Source organism: Mustela nigripes, chromosome 15, assembly GCF_022355385.1.
Source record: "Mustela nigripes isolate SB6536 chromosome 15, MUSNIG.SB6536, whole genome shotgun sequence".
Lineage (NCBI taxonomy): Eukaryota > Metazoa > Chordata > Mammalia > Carnivora > Mustelidae > Mustela > Mustela nigripes.
In genome coordinates, this window is record NC_081571.1 from 83,543,008 (window position 1) to 83,561,478 (window position 18,471).

Sequence of the window (18,471 nt, forward strand, 5' to 3'; positions counted from 1 at the left end):
CAGACAGAAGGAGCTATCAGAGGCTCGGACAGACAGAAGGAGCTATCAGAGGCTCGGACAGACAGAAGGAGCTATCAGAGGCGACAGCCGAGCCGGGTGGCATTGGGGACTGTGGAAGGGGTGATGGCGGGCAAGGGGGTCGGAGCAGAGTGGGTGCAGGTGCCCCGACAGGAGGAGTTCATGGAGACCCACAGCCTGCCTGGGTTTGCTAACAGGGAGCGGTACAGCAGGGATCGCTGGAAGGGACGGGGGAGGGAAGAAGGTGGTGGAAGTCGGAGCTCTAGGGGCGGCTTCTGTGCTCAAGGGAGGAGCTGCAGCAGGAGCCGGGAGAACCGGGGAACGCCCGGGCGGGGGACGCTGTGGTCACCGGAGCAGGGACCACCCCATCGTAGGAAGGACCTGAAAGAACAGGCTGCTGGAGACCGCGATGGGAACATGGCACGGTCTTCTCTGATCCTTCTCTGATCCCCTGTCCCGGTGCCGCAGGAAGCCAGCCGGGGAGGAGCGAGGAGAGGGTGAGGGCAGCCCCGGGAGAGAGCAAGGCGCCCTGCGGGGCCGGAGGGGAAGGCCCTCCAGGAAGGCCCCGGCCAAGACAGGCTGGCGGCCCTCGCGTTCCCGGCGCATGGAGGGGGCTCCAGAGCTGCCCCCCAGGGACATGGTCCCTGTTGTCCTGAGAGTTGGAAGCTTTGCAGGAGGTCGCAGAAATGGCTTTCCCCGGCTCGGATCCCTGCGAAGCCGACTGAACCCCATTTCAGTGTCCCAGCTCCTCACGGGGGGCTGCTGGTGACCCAGCACTTGTCCTCCAGCGCGTGTCTCCTGCAGACTAGAAGGTCAACGCTCAGGTTGAAGACGCAGCCGAATGTTGCCAAATTAAATTGCTGAACAAACTGTTTAACAACTTCGGAAGCACAACCATCATCCGTGAAGAGAATATCTCTGCCTTGATCTGAAAATTGATGTTTTGCACATGGACCTATCCTTACTAAAGAGGCCTTCTTCCTAGAGAAACAGTCCCTTGGGTGAAGGCTTTTTAGAGGATTACAATCCCACTACATTCCTTTAAAGGCAGGTATAACAGCTGACTGCATCTCCTTAATCCCGTGCCTCTGGACCCGTCTCTCTCGGCCGCTTGACCTAGGCCAGGCTGTGGAACGCGGCCCGTGTCAAGCCAAGTCCCGGCGCCGGGTCCCCCATTCATCCCAGTGGCACCTGTCCCTGTACTGTTCCTCACCGACCCTGATCCGCTGAGAACTGGAATGAGTTCATGCTTTGGGGGGAACTGCTATGAGCTAAATGGTTCGCAGGACCAAGAGTCTGTTTTGCTTCTGGAGGGGAAGGTGCCCCGCGGAGCCGGCTGAGCCCAGTGAGGCACAGGTCCTACGCTGAGTGCCGGCTCTCTGGCTTTCCCGTGCAGACGCCCCGTGTCCTGTGAGGAGACGGCCCTGGCGCTGCTTGTGCCAGGCAGGGGCGAGGGCGGGAATGCCGCAGGTGGCTGCAGGGAGGAAGGGCCACCGCAGGGCGGGACACCTGAGGGTGTACAAAGGAGCCCCGGCCACAACGAAGAGAAGCTCCCAGAACAGGGAGTCTGGGCTGAACCCAGGGAGTTTGGGAGATACAAGGCGTTCCTTTTGGGAGAGGCAGGGAGCACACAAGCTCAGCAGTTTCTCTGTACCTTAGATGTTTGCGATGTGAAGATGTTGGAAAAAGGGACAACAAAAAGCTGTTCTTTCATTCCGATGTGTGACCGATGAGGACACGGCCAATGTCCCCAGATCCACCAGCCGGCCTCCCAGCTTGGCCCCGGTGGCTGCTGGCAACGTCTGCAGAGAAGCAGCGTGTGGGTGGTGTGATGGTCCCCCACGTGGCGCCGTGCTCCCGAGCAGGGGCCCCGGCGTCCAGCCTGGTCTCCCTTCACACTGGGCTGTTGCCAAAGCCCCCTCCGAGGCCCCTGGGGCCTCGTTTTCCTCTTGTGGCATCGAGAGGAGGTGATGCCCGTAGTCACCTTACCTCCCAGAACAAGCAGGCCTTCGGGGTGCCCTCGGGAAAGTTCTTGCTGTACGTGGCACTCTGCAGCCTAAACACAAGAAGAAATGCCATTCTAAGCATCGTTTCTGTATTGATAAAATCACAGTTTTTCACAAAGTTGCGTTGAACCCTAGGACCATGGACCCTTGCAACACGGTGCCATTCTATATCCCACCAAAGCCAAAAGGTGCCCCCACGCAGCATCCGTGGCGTGCTCACCGGGGGAAGCTGGAGCGGGGTTGGAGTGCTTCAGTCCGGGGGCGGTTTTCTGTGTACACAAGGCAGAGCAGAAAATTGAAACAGAGGGTTCCTGGAGGAGACGCATTGTAGTGCGTGTGTCGCAGCCCGGTCTGTCCTTTATTAAGTCCAGACACGATGAAGAGCCCTGCTCCTCCCAGGGTGTGGACAAGTGGGTGTCTAGAACCCTCGCAGACAGCAATTCTCTTTCTAAACAGCGGCGGCCGCCGGGCCCCAGCCCCCAGATGGCCCTCGAGTGCCCGTAAATGTCATGCACAACACGGTCAGGTATGAGTCACACGCGGGGCTGGGGAGGGGCCAAGATACAAAGCGACATTGTTCAACAGCAGCCCCACCTGAAAGTGCGTTTGCAAAAGCATCTTCTCTTCCCACACTCCACTCTCCATTAGCAGGGAGCAGATGGGGCCCAGACACGGGGGTGCGCCCCCGCCCAGCGAGGCTGCTGAGTGGGAGACCTTCAGGGAATTAGGAGGTGCTGGGCCCCTCCTGACATGTGGGACGCACACCCAGAGAGGCTGACTCACTCATGGGGGGGGGGGCTCCTTGTCTCCGCTGATGAGACTACAAGCCGCGTCGGCCACACCGACTGTCGGCCGCTTGAGACGGGCTCCCTTTTCCTCCCGGGTGAGCCTTGGGAAGAACTTGGCTTCTCGGCGGAGACGGTTCTCCAGGTGACAGGGGGTTAAGGCTGAGCGGAGGGCTATCTGCCTCTGGCCAGGGACGTGATGGAGAGAGGCAAAATAACACACAACCCCCCCTAAGAAATGCATAAATGATTGAGCTACAAGGAGTATCAGTCACTGAATGCACAACTGAGCAAATCATCCCGCGGCTCTCGGCTCCTTACTGAGGCCGTGCACGTAATTGCCCCGCCCACTCCCAGGGTCTACTGACCACAGCCCAGGCCACACACAGCTGCCTGGAGAGTTGAGGCAGCCGCCTCCTCCTCTGTCCTTCGTAGGCACTCAGCCTCAACATGGCGGATATGGGGTTGCTCAGCTTGGGTTAAAATTTGGGAGCTGAAAGGGGCAGCAGAGGCCACCAAGCAGAGATTGCTGGCCTGGGTGGCCCTGTCCCCCAGGGGACACTTGGGACTGAGGGTGGTCTTGGGGAACCCTCCTGGTGTGTAGCACTGAAAGCAAGGACGCTCCAGGACCTGATCCAGGCTCAGTGCTTGCAGATGAGAAACTGAGCCTTTAGGAAAGCAAAGGCTCCCATGTTATTTCCAGAAAGAGCTGTGGAGCTGGAAAGAAGGGGAAGGAGCAAGGACTAACCTCGTCTGGGTGCCGCCTACTTGGCAGACCCCGGGCACACAGGATCCGACCCCTCTCCCTCATCACAGCCTGTGACATGGCTCTTACCATCCCCGCGTTCATTACGGGACACCGAGGTGGCAAGAGGAAGTGAACTAGACAGAAGCACGCAACTAGGGAGGAAGGGTGTGGGTCTGAACCCGAGACTCCAATATGCCCACTCCTCTCACCATACAGGACAAGCACCAAGGAAGCTATGCCCACCCCACTATTTTGCTGAGTACCCAGACTTGCTTTTAAACTAAGGCAGCCTTTTCCTAAACCCACCTAAAGGGTTAGGAGGATGGTGATAAATTTTATGTTCAGATGTGTTCGGGAAATACTGCATAGCATACCCGCCTGGGAGGAGGAAGAAGAGGAGGAAGAAATTCATAAGGCACTGAGTTGTCTATAGCAAAGATTTTCCATAATTCAGCATTTTGACTCATCTGGTTACCAGTGACAGGTGCGATAAGCAAGTTGGGTGCCACTGTCCGAGCCAGTAGTGGCTCATCTTGTGTAACAGCAAGTGTGAGCGTAAGAGCACACGTGGGAAGGCTGTTCTTCTCACGTCACCAGGAGTCCTGAGGTTGCCGCTCTATGGTTGGTCTGACCGCTCAGCAGCCTGAGGACGGCCGTCTACAATTCTCCTGAGCCTTCTTCCTGGCGCAGAATGGCTGCCGTGTCACTGTGATCTCCATGATGTCCATGTTCAAGGCAGAAAGGGCAAGCATGGCCAAGGGGGAGGAAGAGAATGTGTGGAGCTGCCAACCTCATTCATCATAGGAAACACGACATGTCCCTTGGCCACTCCAGCAGCAGCGGGACTGGGAAATTTGAGTGTTTGGTTTTCCAGCATTTATGGCAGAGAAGGGTAGGAGTGGAGACATTTGGGCCGAGGGTGAGCCAACCTACTGTGAAAAGCGGAGCCTTTGGTGCCCTGTCCCTGGGGTCCCTAGAGGTGTTGGGGTCAGGGTTCTGACCACACAGTCCCCCTCCCGATGCAATGAATAGGAGAGTGCTGCCGATGTGTGTCTTTATGTGAGTAATTCACATTGCTGTATATCTCCGTGTGACACAACACAGGCCCTAGATATCTCTTGTTTTTCTAAGGAATCACAGAATGAGCTAGCAAGCAGGTGTAGTGAGGCCATACCCCAAAGACTTCACTTTCGCCCCCAGAGAGGAGTCAGTGCTCAGCATGTCTTCTCAAGGAGTGGGGCTCCCTCAGGGGCATCAGCCATCGGCTTTGGCCTAAGTCTAGAAAGGGCTCTGGATCCACGTCCTCCCTGGACCTTTCCAACAGCTGTGCGCTCAGAGCAATGCGATCAGTGACCTGGTGTGGCTGGGAGGAAGGCCCCCTGATAGACGGGGGCCCATAAAGTTGGTCCGTGACTCCCAAATGGGTGATGTGGAGGCTACCCTTGGAGCAAGCTCAGTGCTTCCCCGGGCACCACAGACAGCTAGTGGGCGTTGAGGGCACAGTATGGTTTAGATCCAAAGGAGACCCCACTGTCCTTGGGGGGTCCATGGCACCCGTGCAATGTGGGACCCAGCACCGCACAGCCACCAGACCCAGAGGACAGCCTCCCTGGTCCTCATGGGCAGAGCACCCCACCCGACTGTCTCTGCCTCCCTGCCCATCCTCTGTCCCGTCTCGTGTCCCTCCCTGGCTGCCCACGTGCGACAGAGCCTCGCAGGTCCTGTGAGACTAGAAGACAAGCAGGAGGAGGCTCCCGAGCTGAGAATGTCCTTGGAGGAAGGCGCCGGAGCCGAGAATGTCCTTGGCTGAATGTTAATCTAACGTAAATGTGGCTTTGAACCACAAGGGGCTAAAGAAACTGGGTGCCACGGCCTGACTCTGCTGTCACGAAGCCTGAAGGTGGAATGTTCCTGGTTTCGAAATTTGGCATTCATGTGTGTCCCCCAGATACGCATACATTTCTCCTCTGATGCATAAGAAGATGGGTAGAAAAAGTCATGCTTCCTGGGGAAATCAGGATTCTCCTTGGAATCCGGACTCCCGCTCTGGCTGTGTGACACTGAAGGCGCCCCCACCCCGGAAATCCCAGCAGATCTAGCAAGTGGTCAGTTAGGAATACAGTCCAGGGCTCCAGGGCAGCAGGTGCGGCTGGAGAGGCCCACGGGGGCGTTATCCATGGGAGGTTAGGGCACCAGTCACCCACTCCATGTCCCTCTGTGCTCTAAGTGACTGTGGATGCATGCAGGGAGCTCGGGCAGCCCTGGGATGCCCCACAGCTATGTCCAGCCAGCCACCTTGTCGGTGAGGCAGGAGGCAGGTCTCAGGTGGCTGTCTGTGTGGACCCTGAACCGGGGGGGCCCGTTAGGGGCGTGTGCATTGCTGAACCACAGACATGGTAGGCTAATCCCCTGGTCATTTTTAGCCACTACATCGAGCACTTTCTGACTCAGCGACCGGGAGTGGACACGAGGCACTGTGGGAAGAGCCGTGGCAGGAAGAGCCGTGTCTTGGAGCCCGTGTTCATGCCAGCACCTTCCGCAGCAGGGAGAGGCAGCAGGAGTCTTGAGCCGTGGGCTACCAGTTTTCCTTCTCAGCCACCGGAGGAAGGACATCATTCTCCAAAAAGAGACTCTTGCCTCAGCTAAGAAAGAAGCTTCTGTGAAATGTATCGGCAAGCTCGAACTGCAGATCCCGGAGTGCTCCGGAGACTGTGTCCCGTTCCTGCATCTGAAAGTCAAAAGGCCAAGTGAGGACAAGGTCACTCTGAGTTAGCCTCTTGTTTTCACATGAGCCACCTGCTCCCTGGAGCCCCGGCACGTCGGACTGCCTCCCACTCCCAGCTAGGACAGACCATCTCAGTAAGAAGACAGATTTGGGCTGGATACTCTGATGCTTCCCCAAACCAGCCCTTCTCTGATTCCTTTCTCAAAATGACTGCAGATAATGATCTTTTCATCATGAATTTAATGACGTGTATCCCCTTTAATGGAAGATGCCAGGACCTCAGTTCCCGTGGCAGTGGGCTATGTGCAGAGGTGCAGACGAGCCCCTCTGAGGGTAGCAGGTTGACCACAGTTAGCACCACCGAGCCCAGACTGAGGACAGCCGGGGACCCCTCTGTGCTCCTGCCCGAGAGGGCCTGTTGCTGTGCACATCCCGCAGGTTCCGTCTTTGCACAGCAGACCCCCCTGCCCCAGAGGTGCTCCGGCAACAGCCGCTGCCGCGGTGAGAATCTTTACTTGCCAGTCATGTGACAATTCTGGCCAGTTTAAGGGAAAGGAACATGTTTTAAGGCCGTGGCTTTTCCCTGAAGTGGAACACGGTAAGAACATGGTCACACACACCGTCACCATCAGGCAGCACCCTCTCCTCTGTCCTTCCTCTGTGTCCCCAGGCTTCCCTGTGTGTCTCCTCTCCTGTCTCTCTGTGCCGACCCCAAACCCCAGAAGCGAACCGGCTGGGTGGGTGTCACCTCAGCTGTTTCCAGGGCTTGAGGTCGCCTGGTACCACCTGGTCCCTGGGCTCTTTTTACCCCAGACGTGGCGTAATTACATAGACCTAGAGGGTCACGGCCAGCAATTAACTTCCGTCTTCAGGAGTTGGCGCTCCACTTCTCAGAACAATCGGGAGGAGGGAGAGGTAAGCTGAGAGAAAGCAAGAGGCTAACCCAAGCCGGGAGTGGACTGAGCCCCTCAGTGAGGACCCTGGGAAGGCAGGGGTGCCGGTCGCCTCGACCCCATTCTTAGAGGAGCTGGGAGGTGCTCGGGGCCGTGCGCGGGTCGCGGCCTTGCCTCCCTCCCGTGGCAGCCGCATACGGACATCTCTAACTACCTGCGTTCTACAAAACCTTTTGTACCGCGTTTGGCCTCCCTCCGCCTGAGCCAGATTTTGCTTGTTTCGTGCTCAGACTCGTTTATTGTTCTTGCATGAAGAACAGACCTTGTTTTGAACCAAGTCGTGTCTTGCACTGTTTCCCAGGAGAACCACGGCGAGTTCTTGGCACACGAGGGGCCGTGCCTTTGCCCACGCTGGGCTCTGTGCACCACCGCCCACCCACGGTCCCCCTGCCGGACTCCGCACCCCTGCCCGGGGGGCTTCCTCCAGCAACCCCAGGGACACTGGGTTTCCCACTCCGGGCTAAGATGCTCCGCTGGGGTCCCTCAGCAAGTCATGGGCTTTGTAAAAAAAAAAAGTGGGATAAATGTGAGCCAAATTGACCTCAAGAGCTGACAGACTCTATTTTAGAGAAAAAACCAGGAAGTTGCCATTCCTTACTTCAGCCCGTGAGAGTACTGAGTGTTATTTGAGAAAAGGTTTACTAAGGATGAGGAGAACACGGTCACACCTGCAAAATGGAAAAAAGATCTAACAACGTACTTAACGGCCCTTCACGCGTCACAGTCACAGGAGATGCCCGGGAGATGGGCATCAGGGCAGGCGGGGAAGGGACCAGGCTCAGGGCGCTGGCCGCGGTCCTGACGCGGGGCTGGCTCAGGGCTCGCCCCTCTGCAACTCGGTCCCTGGTTGCCCCGCCCCCTCGGGCGCCCCTGTGAAGAAGCCGCCGCGCCGACTGCAGTTGCCCCAGAAAGTCTTTGTTTCAGCTTCCACTACTGCAGGGCAATGGTTTTTCCCGTGTGTCCCGGGAACCAGAGCAGAGGAGGCGTCGGAAGAGAGTACGGAAGCTGGACCTTTGCGTCCCTGCCCAGAGGACCCTCTACTAACCCTCTACTAAGAGGTGATTTGGCACATGTGTACCGGCCGCCTGCGTGGCATCTGCGTTTGGTCCCGTGAATCCCTGAGTCCGCCCGTGGGACATTCAGCGGCATCCGTGTACTTTCCGCTCCGAGCTTCCTGCACGCCCTGTACCCGCGTCTCCAGAAGTGGGGACTCGTGCGTGGCATCCAGACTCAGTCTCCACTGATCCAGCATGGGATTTCCTGACAACCTCCTTCCCTCGTCTTGTTTTGGGCAGGATGGTTTCCTGCTTCGGAGGCCAACATGAATATGCTGTCGGGCCCCAGGAAGTCCCAAAACCTAAAGGAAGATCACAAGGTCGCCTTGGGAACCTTGATGTTCCCGCCTGTTCTCCTGCTTGAGGCCCCTTTGTTCTCTGGCACTTCGGGAAGGCCGAGCGGCCCAAGCCACGGTTCACAAACCAGCTGCTGGGGTCGGAGCAGGACGGAGGGAGCCGTGCTTGCTCCACGGATGCCTGAAGCGGAGAGAACGTCTGTCCCCCGAGACCCCTCCCTGCTGCGGCCACAGCAGACGAGCAACCAAAGAACGGGAAAGTAGAAGAAATAAGGCTGAGCTTCCCTGCAGAGCCCCCGCCCCGTGCGCCGTTCTCATGAGTCACAGCAGGGGCGTTCCACAAAGTCACCGGGAGCTCGAAACTAGCCAATACGGAGCCGTCGCTCCTGGGGACGCATGGGGTCACGTCCTGCGAGCCCCTGGTCACAACATGTTCATAATTGCTCCTTGCATGTCACTTGACGCATGTTTCCATTTAAAGTCACCGTATTTAATCCATATAGTTGATTCATTAACATGGGACTCCCAGCAACAGCTCTGTGACTTGTGCCCGCGGGAGGCCCGTCCACAGCACGGCCGTCGCACACACAGGACGGGGCCACAGCACAGCCTCCTGCACGTGCGGACGGTAGGCAGCACCTCAGCACCGTCATTAGTGTCCACTTAAAATAGTGAAGTCATGGTGCGCCTGGGGTGCTCCGTCAGTGAAGCGTCTGCCTTCAGCTCAGGTCATGATCCCAGGGTCCCAGGATGGAGCCCACATCGGGCTCCCTGCTTGGTGGGGCGTCTGCTTCTCCCTCTCCCTCTGCCATTCCCTCCCCTTGTGCTCTCTGGCTCTAATTCTCTGCCAGATAAATAAATAGAAACTTTTAAAAAAGGAGGGGGGAGTCACTCATGAAAAGCACACAAGTTTGAACAGTGGCCCTAAAGACCCCAGAAAGGACGCGTGCTGCCATGTAGGATCTGAGACGAGATGGCAGAGCTTTGCCTGGTAGACCTCAGCTGGGCACGGGCACCGCAGCTGCCTCATTCGCTTCACCGCGCTGTGCGCATCGGGTGTGGCCGCCACCGCACCGCGACGAAGGATATTGGGGCTCCACAAGCAGGCAAGTGTGCGTGGTCAGAATCCGCAAACACTGAGGATTCGCCGCATCCGATTCCTCGAGATCAGAGGGAGCTCTCCGCATGGGCTGGCGGAGGAGCAGAGCGTTTGAGGGACAGGGCTGTGATGCCAGCCTCGGTCCTGTCACTGAGGCTCCGTGCTGTTGGGAGAGCAACTTCATGTCTCCGGGCACCAGTGTCCCTGTCTGGAAGTGGGGTGTGTTGATGCGTCCCCCAGCACGGGGTGGCGGTGCGGTTGGGTGGGTCGGGCACGCCAGGAGCATCTGGCCACCACTTTGGTAAAACCGGCGCCGATGGTATTGCCAACCTCTAAGTGTCGCCCCCCCACCCCCCGCAGACGCGAAGTCCGCGGAAGGAGCAGAGCCGCCCCCGGCACGGCCCTCACCCCGCACCGTGCCAAGGTCAGCATTTACCGGTGACAACTCCCGTGGTGTTGTGGGAGCCTCCGGTTCAGGGCAGGCACACAGAAAACTGCTCTACTTCTTATTTAATCTATAAATTTTCAGCCTGAAAGTTTTCCTATTTGAGATCAGAACTAAATATAGGAAGTCCACCTCTAAATTCGGGAGGATGACTCTCTCTATCCAGCTCTGGGTCCTGTGGCTGCCACCAGCCAGCGCTTCCCACCGAGCTGTGGTAATGCACATTCTTTGACGGCTCCTCTCTCAGGGCTCGAGTCGGAGAACAGGAAGGAGAGAGAAAGCCTGGACCCGTCTGTGAAGAGCGGAGGGAGACAGCGCCGAGTGGGGCCGGGAGGGGTCTCGTACCCGGGCGCTTACCGTGCTGGAGAAATGCGGGAACCACACCGGGAAACACAGTACAGAGCCAGGACCCAAAACAACCACGTGTATTTGGTGGGAAGACAACACAGGTCCAGGAAACTCTCTGATTCCCTCTGATAAGAAACGGAAATTAAGAATAAGTTAATAAACACCTCGAGGTAAACCATAAGCCTTGTGGTGAGAACCTCGTAATACAGTCAATAGAAGTACTTGTTTATATGATAATGTAGGCAAGTATATATGGTAATAAAAGTAGTGAGAATGAGCGGAGGGGCGCAGGGCTGGCTCAGTCGGTCGAGCATCAGACTTTTGATTTTGGCTCAGGTCATGACCTCCGGGTCGTGGGGTCAAACCTCACGTGGGGCTCTGTACTCGGCACAGAGTCTGCTTGAGATTCTCTCCCTCTGCCTCTGCCTCTGCCCCTCCCCCGAATACTCTCTCTTTCTCACTCTCTGTCAAATAAGTAAATGAAATATTTAAAAAATAAGACGAAAGGGGACCTGCGTGGCTCCTTTGGTGAAGCGACTGCCTTCGGCTCAGGGCACCGTCCTGGAGTCCTGGGATCGAGTCCTGCATCAGGCTCCCAGCTCGGCAGAGAGCCTGCTTCCTTCCTGGCCCTTCCCATCTCACACTCTCTCTCTTTCTCTCTCTCAAATAAATAAATAAAATCCTTTAAAAAAAGACAAAAAACAGGGCACCTGGGTGGCTCAGTGGGTTGAGCCTCTGCCTTCGGCTCAGGTCATGATCTCAGGGTCCTGGGATTGAGCCCCGCATCAGGCTCTCTGCTTCCTCCTCTCTCTCTGCCTGCCTCTCTGCCTGCTTGTGATCTCTGTCTGTCAAATAAATAGATAAAATGTTAAAAAAAAAAAAAAGACAAAAAACAGAAAAAGGAGAAGAAATGCAAAGCTGGTGTGCATTCACATGTAGACTGGTATGGTGGTCCACTGGAATCCAACATTTCAGGTCTGCTCTAATGTCACTGGGGTTTGGCCCTGCTGTCACAGTCCACAGTGGCTGCCGGTGCTCCGACCATCAGACTCATGTTCTGAGCAGCAGGATGCAGGGGCGGATAGACAAAGGCATCGTCCTCCCCTTTAAAAGAGACTACGCAGAAGTCTTAGGAGACACATAGCTCCTGCCTACGTTTCACTGGGAAAACCTTGGTCCCGTGGCCACACAGTCTGGGAAATACTGCAACACGGTGCCTCGCCAGACATCCTGGTTCAGTTAATCTTCAGTTTAGAGGGAAAGTGCAGATTTGGGAGGTCACTTTCCGCCCCTCCCCCCAGAGAACCCCTAGCCAGGTGACCTAAGTCATGGCCTCACGGGGAAGTATGAAATCCCTCCAGACGCTTTTGTGACGTTGAATGGGTGTCTGCACGGGTGTTACGGCAGGGAAGCAGGAGTGTGGCTGCGGGAGACTGTCTTTGCGGGTGCCGTCCAGGTAAATCAAAGACCTAAATGGTGCAGTGTGACAGCAAAGACACTGGCCAAAGTCATGGGATGTTCAATTAACGTGATGCAGGTGGATAGGACGACACAGGAGCAGGACGGACCGTTTACAATTGCCTGCAGGAAAACTACTCACCCGGAGGGAGCGCGAGCTGCCCGGACAGGCCGTGCCACCCGCCACCTGAGCGTGGGCCCTCCGTCCGGGAAGTCCAGCCGGCCCTACAGAGGGGTGTGCGGGCTGCGTGGTGCGAGCCCACTGTGCGCCTCCCCGGCCTTCATGGACAAGCTGGGAGCCAGGTGCTGAGAGCACCGGGAGGGGCTGAGCGTTTTTTCTGAAGGTGCAAAGGGGGGCCTTGTCCAAACTCAGTGGGAAGGAAAAAGAGGAAGGAGGGTCGTGGAGGGCGCCCACGAAGGCAGAGTGGGGAACGCACACCCCGAGCCGTAAACCCCGCCACCACGCTCCCCGCAGCTCTAGGTCTGGGGACTCTGGACCGGGGGAGCGGACACGCAGGCGCCGACAGCAAACGTGGCAGCGGCTGAGGACCCTAGATCTCGGCTCTGTACAAGCCTCACTCTGTGCTCCTGCCGTCCTGAAATCTGCGCTTCTTCTTGGAATCCTCATCTGGAATCATCGTCACCAAGGTTGTGGAAAGTTAATTAGGGAGAAGAAGCGGCCACTGGGCCCACAGCCCCACACCCGTGCCTGGCAACTGTGCGTCGTGGGGAGCACGCAGCTCAGAGCCTATCGCCAGCCCCTGGCCTGGAGGGGGCATCTCCGCAGAGCACCACTTGCTGAGTCCGTGGGCCGTTTCAAACAGGGACTGGGAGAAGACAGACTCTTCCTCCAGTGATAATCCATGAGGGCCCACTGCCGGCCCGCCAGCTTTCCTGGCACTGGGGACAGAGATGGCGTGAGGATCAGTCGGGTTGTTTCCAGCCCTTGAAAAGTATAGCTTTGCAGGGAGAGAAACAGATATTCCAGAAATACAAGAAAATGGGGGGACAGAGGGGAGGAAATCCTGAAGGGTCAAAGCCAAGCACGAAGAGCCTCGAGGGGACCCTCCGTCAGTGACCCCTCCTTCCCGTGCGAGCCTCCTGCTTCCGGGCGTGCAGGTTTCTCTCCTGCCGGCTGCACCCACTGCCTCCCGCCCCTAGCATCCTTGTCAGAGGCATCTCCGGAATGTGCCACGTACGCAAGCAAGTGAATGCTTTTGTCTTCTGTCCTCGGGTGTGCACACAAGCAGCGCGCCCTGTGACACAGTGTCTCGCCTGGATCCGCATCTCGAAGCCCAGCAGGCCGAGGGGGGAAGGAGACCTTCTATTCTCCTCCACGATGACCGATTCATTCCCTTGGACAATGAGCGATGATTTGTTTAACCAGCTCTCTACTGTCGACTGGGTTTTCTAATACTGCGAAGTAAAAATAAAGAATCCCATGCGTGCGTGAGGGACACATTCCTAAGAGAGAAATTGCCTTTGGAAATGGACAAGCATTTGTTGAAATCGTCACGTGTATCGCCAAGTTGTTCTCTAGAGGGGCCGTTGGGGGACAGTCCCAGCGGACCGTAGAGAGCTTGTCTCTCCGCACCTTGTCAGTCTCTTCCCAGCTCACGGGGGTGAGGATTCATAATTTTTGCTGTAAGTAGCCCTTTACGGACAGAGGCTGGGCACCTTCTCAAATGCTGAAGACCCGTGCGTGTTTCCTTTCTGTGACCTGAGGACCTGTGGACGCTGAACATATCCGTCGGACTGGAAATCCTTCTTCTCTGATTGACTTACCGGAGGTCTTGCATCTTACGGGAAGCTCAGACATGGCTCTGAGCCGCTCCCTTGTCTTTTCCTTCTGTTCCAGGCTGGGGAACGGCAGCCACGGGTGTCGTGGGCAGTAAGCCGAGGTGGCTCAGTCTTGTCTTTCACCAGATTTGGTCCGTTACAAAGACCTTCTTACTTAGATCTTGTCCCTGGAAAAACGCCCTGTCAGTTTTAGGACTTCTCGTATTATGTACAACCTTTGACCTCCTTAAAGTGTAACCTCGTCAAAGGTGGGACTACGGGCTACTCGGTTGTTCCCACACACGTCAAAATCCATCTTCCTCTCCCCTGTTTGAAACATCACCTTTATCAGATGTCACATTCCTCTGCATATTTGGGTCTTTTTCTAGATTTTCAAAGCCATCGTGGATCTGTGTATCCAGGTACTGATTCTGCACTGTTTACTGTCTGTCATTACGATGCACTTGTCCACCTACTGGGACTGATGATTCCTATTCTCTTCCCCCAAAAAGCCACATTATTCGCCAGCCTTAAGCGTTTATTTATTTTTTCTTTGATTTTATTTTTTCAGTGTTCAAGATTCCTTGACCGCGCACCACACGTCCAGCATATCTTGTCCCTCCCCGTCCGAAAAGGAGGAGGAGGAGGAAGAGAAGAACCTTCTAGTGGGTTTTTACTGGAATGACAGTAAACGCCTAGACTACGTTAGAAGGAAGGGAGGTCTCTGTGACGTGGGCATTGGATTATGTCAAACAGCGTCCTGCGCTCTTCGTTTGCTCAAGCTTGCCTTAGCCTTCAGGGGACTTCGGGTTTCCTGTGGACTCTCCGCAGGCGCTCTTCCTTCTTGTGGCTCTAAGTGGCCTCTTCGGCACGTCTTCCCCCTGCCCGGCCTCTAGGCCGCGGCCCGCCAGGTGCAGCGGGTGCGTGGTCATCCCCGACCTTCAGGAAAAAATGAGAAATTTGGCTTCTTTTACTCTTGCCCTTTCCTGACCTCTCCAGGGTTTGGGGGACATGGTTGCGCACACGAACCCCGTCCCTGTCCGGCTGTCGATTCCTGCAGACCCGCCTGAAATGCTTTCGTCTTTGCCTTGGTTCTAACAAGCCGGAGTTGTCCTGAGAAGCCCTGTGACCCCTGCGACCCCTGGGGCGCCTGTGACATCTGTCCGGCCTGAACAAAGGACCCCCGGCGGCTCCTCTCGGAGCCCTTCTCTGCAGGGGCAAGGTGTTAGCATCAGCCTCACCTCCTTTCAGAGGGGAAACGTGCATTTGCCTCTGGAAAGTGACTTCCTGGCACTTAACCCCGTCTCTTGTCTTCACTCCGCAGGCCCTACCCGCCGCCGGCTCTGTGTCGAGCCAGTGGACCCGCGTCTGTCGCAGCCCCGCAGCCTACCTCGACGCCGGTCTTGGAGGCACAAGGAGCCGAGAGCCATCTTCACCAGGAAGCACATCGAGACACGGATGCGTTCCCTCCGCAGCTCCCTTCGCTCGACATCCGTGCCCGCGATACAGGTGCTGTGTGCCAGCGTCTGGACGTCTGTGCCCAAGCCGAGGCCCCTACCTGTTTCCACGGTTCCCAGGCCTCCGGACCCCGGGCCAGCTGTGGGATGAGGCAGCTTCTGGCTGAGGGGCCCCACCCCCTCCAGGAGCCCCAGTTTCTTCCATTTCCCACACTGAGCTCACCACACCGCATCGCCGGTCCAGGAAGACCTTTCCTTGCATGTCACACCCGGCCCTGAGACGTGCTGTGAGGACAGGCTCGCCGGCGCCCTCCGCCTTCAGTCTCTGGTGGCTTTTTCCTTTTCTTTCCCCTCGTTTATGCAGGAATGCAGGAACATTACGGACTGTCAGACTCTGCCTCGCAAGGCATTAATAGTTTAAAAGCAAAACCCAACTGAAAGCTCATCCCGGCATTGGTTCCAGTGGAGAGGACAAAGCCCCGCTCACGTCCTACACCTGCACCCCCTCGAGAGCCCCGAGCACACTCCGCACAGCTGCCGCCCCCGACGCCCAGGCCCTCCAAGGGCACCTCTGACCTCTGGTCAGATTTCCGTGAAGGAAAGCACGGAGGACAAGAAATTTCACGGTGTGTGAGGGTTACACGTGCTGGAGTCAGTCTGGCCTCCTCCGGGACGCTAGGCCGATGGGAGAGCATGTTTAGAACAAAACGACAAGCGTGTAAGTAACCGCGTCACTATGACCAGGGGCCTGAGGTTTACGAGAGGCCATTTTTGTAAGGAAGGGGTTCTTCTCCCAGGACGATTCCCAGTCTGTGGAAGAGCCGCTGCGGAAGGGACCCGGGGACAGAGGCAGAGGGAAAAGGTTCCCCCAAATGCTGTTAGAGCCAGAGCAGAACTGTGGGCTCAGGCCTGCGGCGCTCACCTGCCCCACGGGCGGCCTCACCCGGTCAGAGCACCCCTGGCCTTCAGGAGGTGCTGGCGACAGACACACGCACCAGGGGTGTGGGCGACCGGACCCTGCCGTGGACGCCGTGTTATTTCCGGGTCTGGAGCGTCCAAGGAGAGACCCTGGGGGGGAATCGCAGACGCCCCGAGGGGGAAGCGGCTGCAGGGTGCACATCAAGGACACATCGTCAACGGGGCGCATGGGCCACGACTCGGCGTGACATTTCCGAGGTGGCTGCTCGGGGGCAGGAGGACGTGACGAACAGGATGCCCTGAGCTGTGCCTGGTGGCCGCCCTGAGAGCCGGCTCTGGAACTGGGACCAGTCCGTGCGACTCGCCCTTGCGGAACAGCCCCGGGTCCGCAGCCCGGCCGTCACAGGGCTCCAGAAGAAATTGAGAAAAAAAGAAAAAAAGCCCAGTGACCATGACAGCTGGGGCTGGCCAGCTTCTTCTCAACCTCGCCGCCCTGGGCACAATTAGCCCTGGACCAACGCATCCGCTAAGGTCGATTTGGATTTGGATTACAAACTGCCATCATCTGGGAGACCAGGCCTGCAGGCGGGAGCAGAGACAGTATTGAAGCTGAGGACCGAGCCCTGCCCGAGGCCCTCCTCTGTCCGTCCATCCATCTGTCCGTCTGCCATCCAGCTGTAAGTATGAATGCACGCTCCCGTTCCCCTGGGAGCCGCGCTCTCGGCATTGGGCAGGCGTGGGACACGCCGCTTCCCTAGGGCTGTCGCGTGTGTCCGCGTGCGTGGGCTTATCTCCAGAACTCGCGGCGGTGACTGCCCTCTTTCTAGTCCCTCAGATGTCCTGATTTTTCAGACAAGGGGCCTAGATTCACCACGGGCCTGCGCGGGCCTGTGCAACCAAAGAGCATCTCCTATTTTTATTCCCTGATAAAAAAGGGTGAGGCATCTGGAAACAAGTAGAAGAGCCGTTGGAGTCAGGACCGACTGGGTCCTAAAAAGGAAAGGGTCAGCCAGCGAGTTCGATAGAGCACGGAGAGCGGGGTGTGTCGGGGAAAGCCCTGGGGAGGGGGCAGGAGGCTCTGTGCGCCGCTGGGGCTGGACCCGCAGGAGGACAGGGCTGCGGGGGGTCACGGGCACGGGCGTGACCACGGTCACGGTCACGGTCACGGGCGCTTCTGAGAGGCCAGGGAAAGGGGCGTGGAAACCAAACAGACAGCAGGCAAGACGAATACAGCAGGCAGGGGGCAACCCCGTGGTGGGCTGCGGGGCTCCTGGTTTGAGGGGTGGGGAGACCAGGCTGGACCCCCAGCCCCCTCTGCTCAGGAATCTTCTGGCAGCCCCAGTGCGGAGGTCCCCAGGGTGGGGAGGGCGCCTCTCCGTGAGCTCCTACCTCCAAATGGCCCAGAGTCACAGGGGAGGGAAAACCCCGGGAACCTGAGAACTGGCCATTATTTTTCTGTTCTAGGAGTTCCTGTTCCATCGATAAAATATTTTAGAATATGAAGCAGTTATTTTCGGGGAACATGAGGTTGCCAGAGAACGGGTACTTTCATACATTATCGAGGGCGTGAATATTCTTTTAAATTTTTTATTTTTTTATTAACATATAGTGGATTATTAGCCCCAGGGGTACAGGTCTGTGAATCGCCAGGTTTACACACTTCACAGCACTCACCATGGCACATGCCCTCCCCAATGTCCATAAGCCAGACACCCTCTCCCTACCCCCCTCCCCCCAGAAACCCTCAGTTTGTTCTGTGAGATGCAGAGTCTCTTACAGTTTGTCTCCCTCCCGATCCCGTCTTGTTTCATTTTTCCCTCCCTTCCCCCCAACCCCCCACCTGCCTCTCCACTTCCTCATATCAGAGAGATCATATGATCATTGTCTTTCTCTGATGGACGCATTTCGCTAAGCATGATACGCTCTAGTTCCATCCACGTCATCGCAAACAGCGAGATTTCATTTCTTTTGATGGCTGCATAGTATTCCATTGTGTATATGAACCACATCTTCTTGATCCATTCATCTGTGGATGGACATCTAGGTTCTCTCCATAGTGTGGCTATTGTGGACATTGCTGCTATAAATATTGGGGTGCACGTGCCCCTTCGGAGCACTGCATTTGTTATCTTTAGGGTAAATACCCAGTAGTGCAATTGCTGGGTCATAGGGCAGTTCTATTTTCAACATTTTGAGGAACCTCCATGCTGTTTTCCAGAGTGGCTGCACCAGCTTGCATTCCCACCAACAGTGTAGGAGGTTCCCCTTTCTCCGCATCCTCGCCAGCATCTGTCATTTCCTGACTTGTTGATTTTAGCCATTCTGACTGGTGTGAGGTGGTATCTCATTGTGGTTTTGATTTGTATTTCCCTGATGCCGTG

At 56.8% G+C, this 18,471-nt stretch overlaps 2 long non-coding RNA genes across 3 annotated transcripts in view; both read left to right on the top strand.

Moving 5' to 3' along the window:
• The window catches only part of LOC132002886 (uncharacterized), a 202,555-nt gene extending 187,413 nt beyond the window's left edge, over positions 1-15,142 (top strand). For both annotated transcript variants that reach the window (XR_009400057.1, XR_009400059.1), the window contains one exon: positions 15,040-15,142. This is a non-coding gene — a long non-coding RNA (uncharacterized LOC132002886). The remainder of the gene's footprint in view (positions 1-15,039) is intronic.
• A 235-nt stretch (positions 15,143-15,377) lies between these two features.
• Positions 15,378-18,471, top strand: part of LOC132002588 (uncharacterized) — a 183,892-nt gene continuing 180,798 nt past the window's right edge. Inside the window, exon 1 of the long non-coding RNA XR_009399954.1 lies at positions 15,378-16,767. This is a non-coding gene — a long non-coding RNA (uncharacterized LOC132002588). The remainder of the gene's footprint in view (positions 16,768-18,471) is intronic.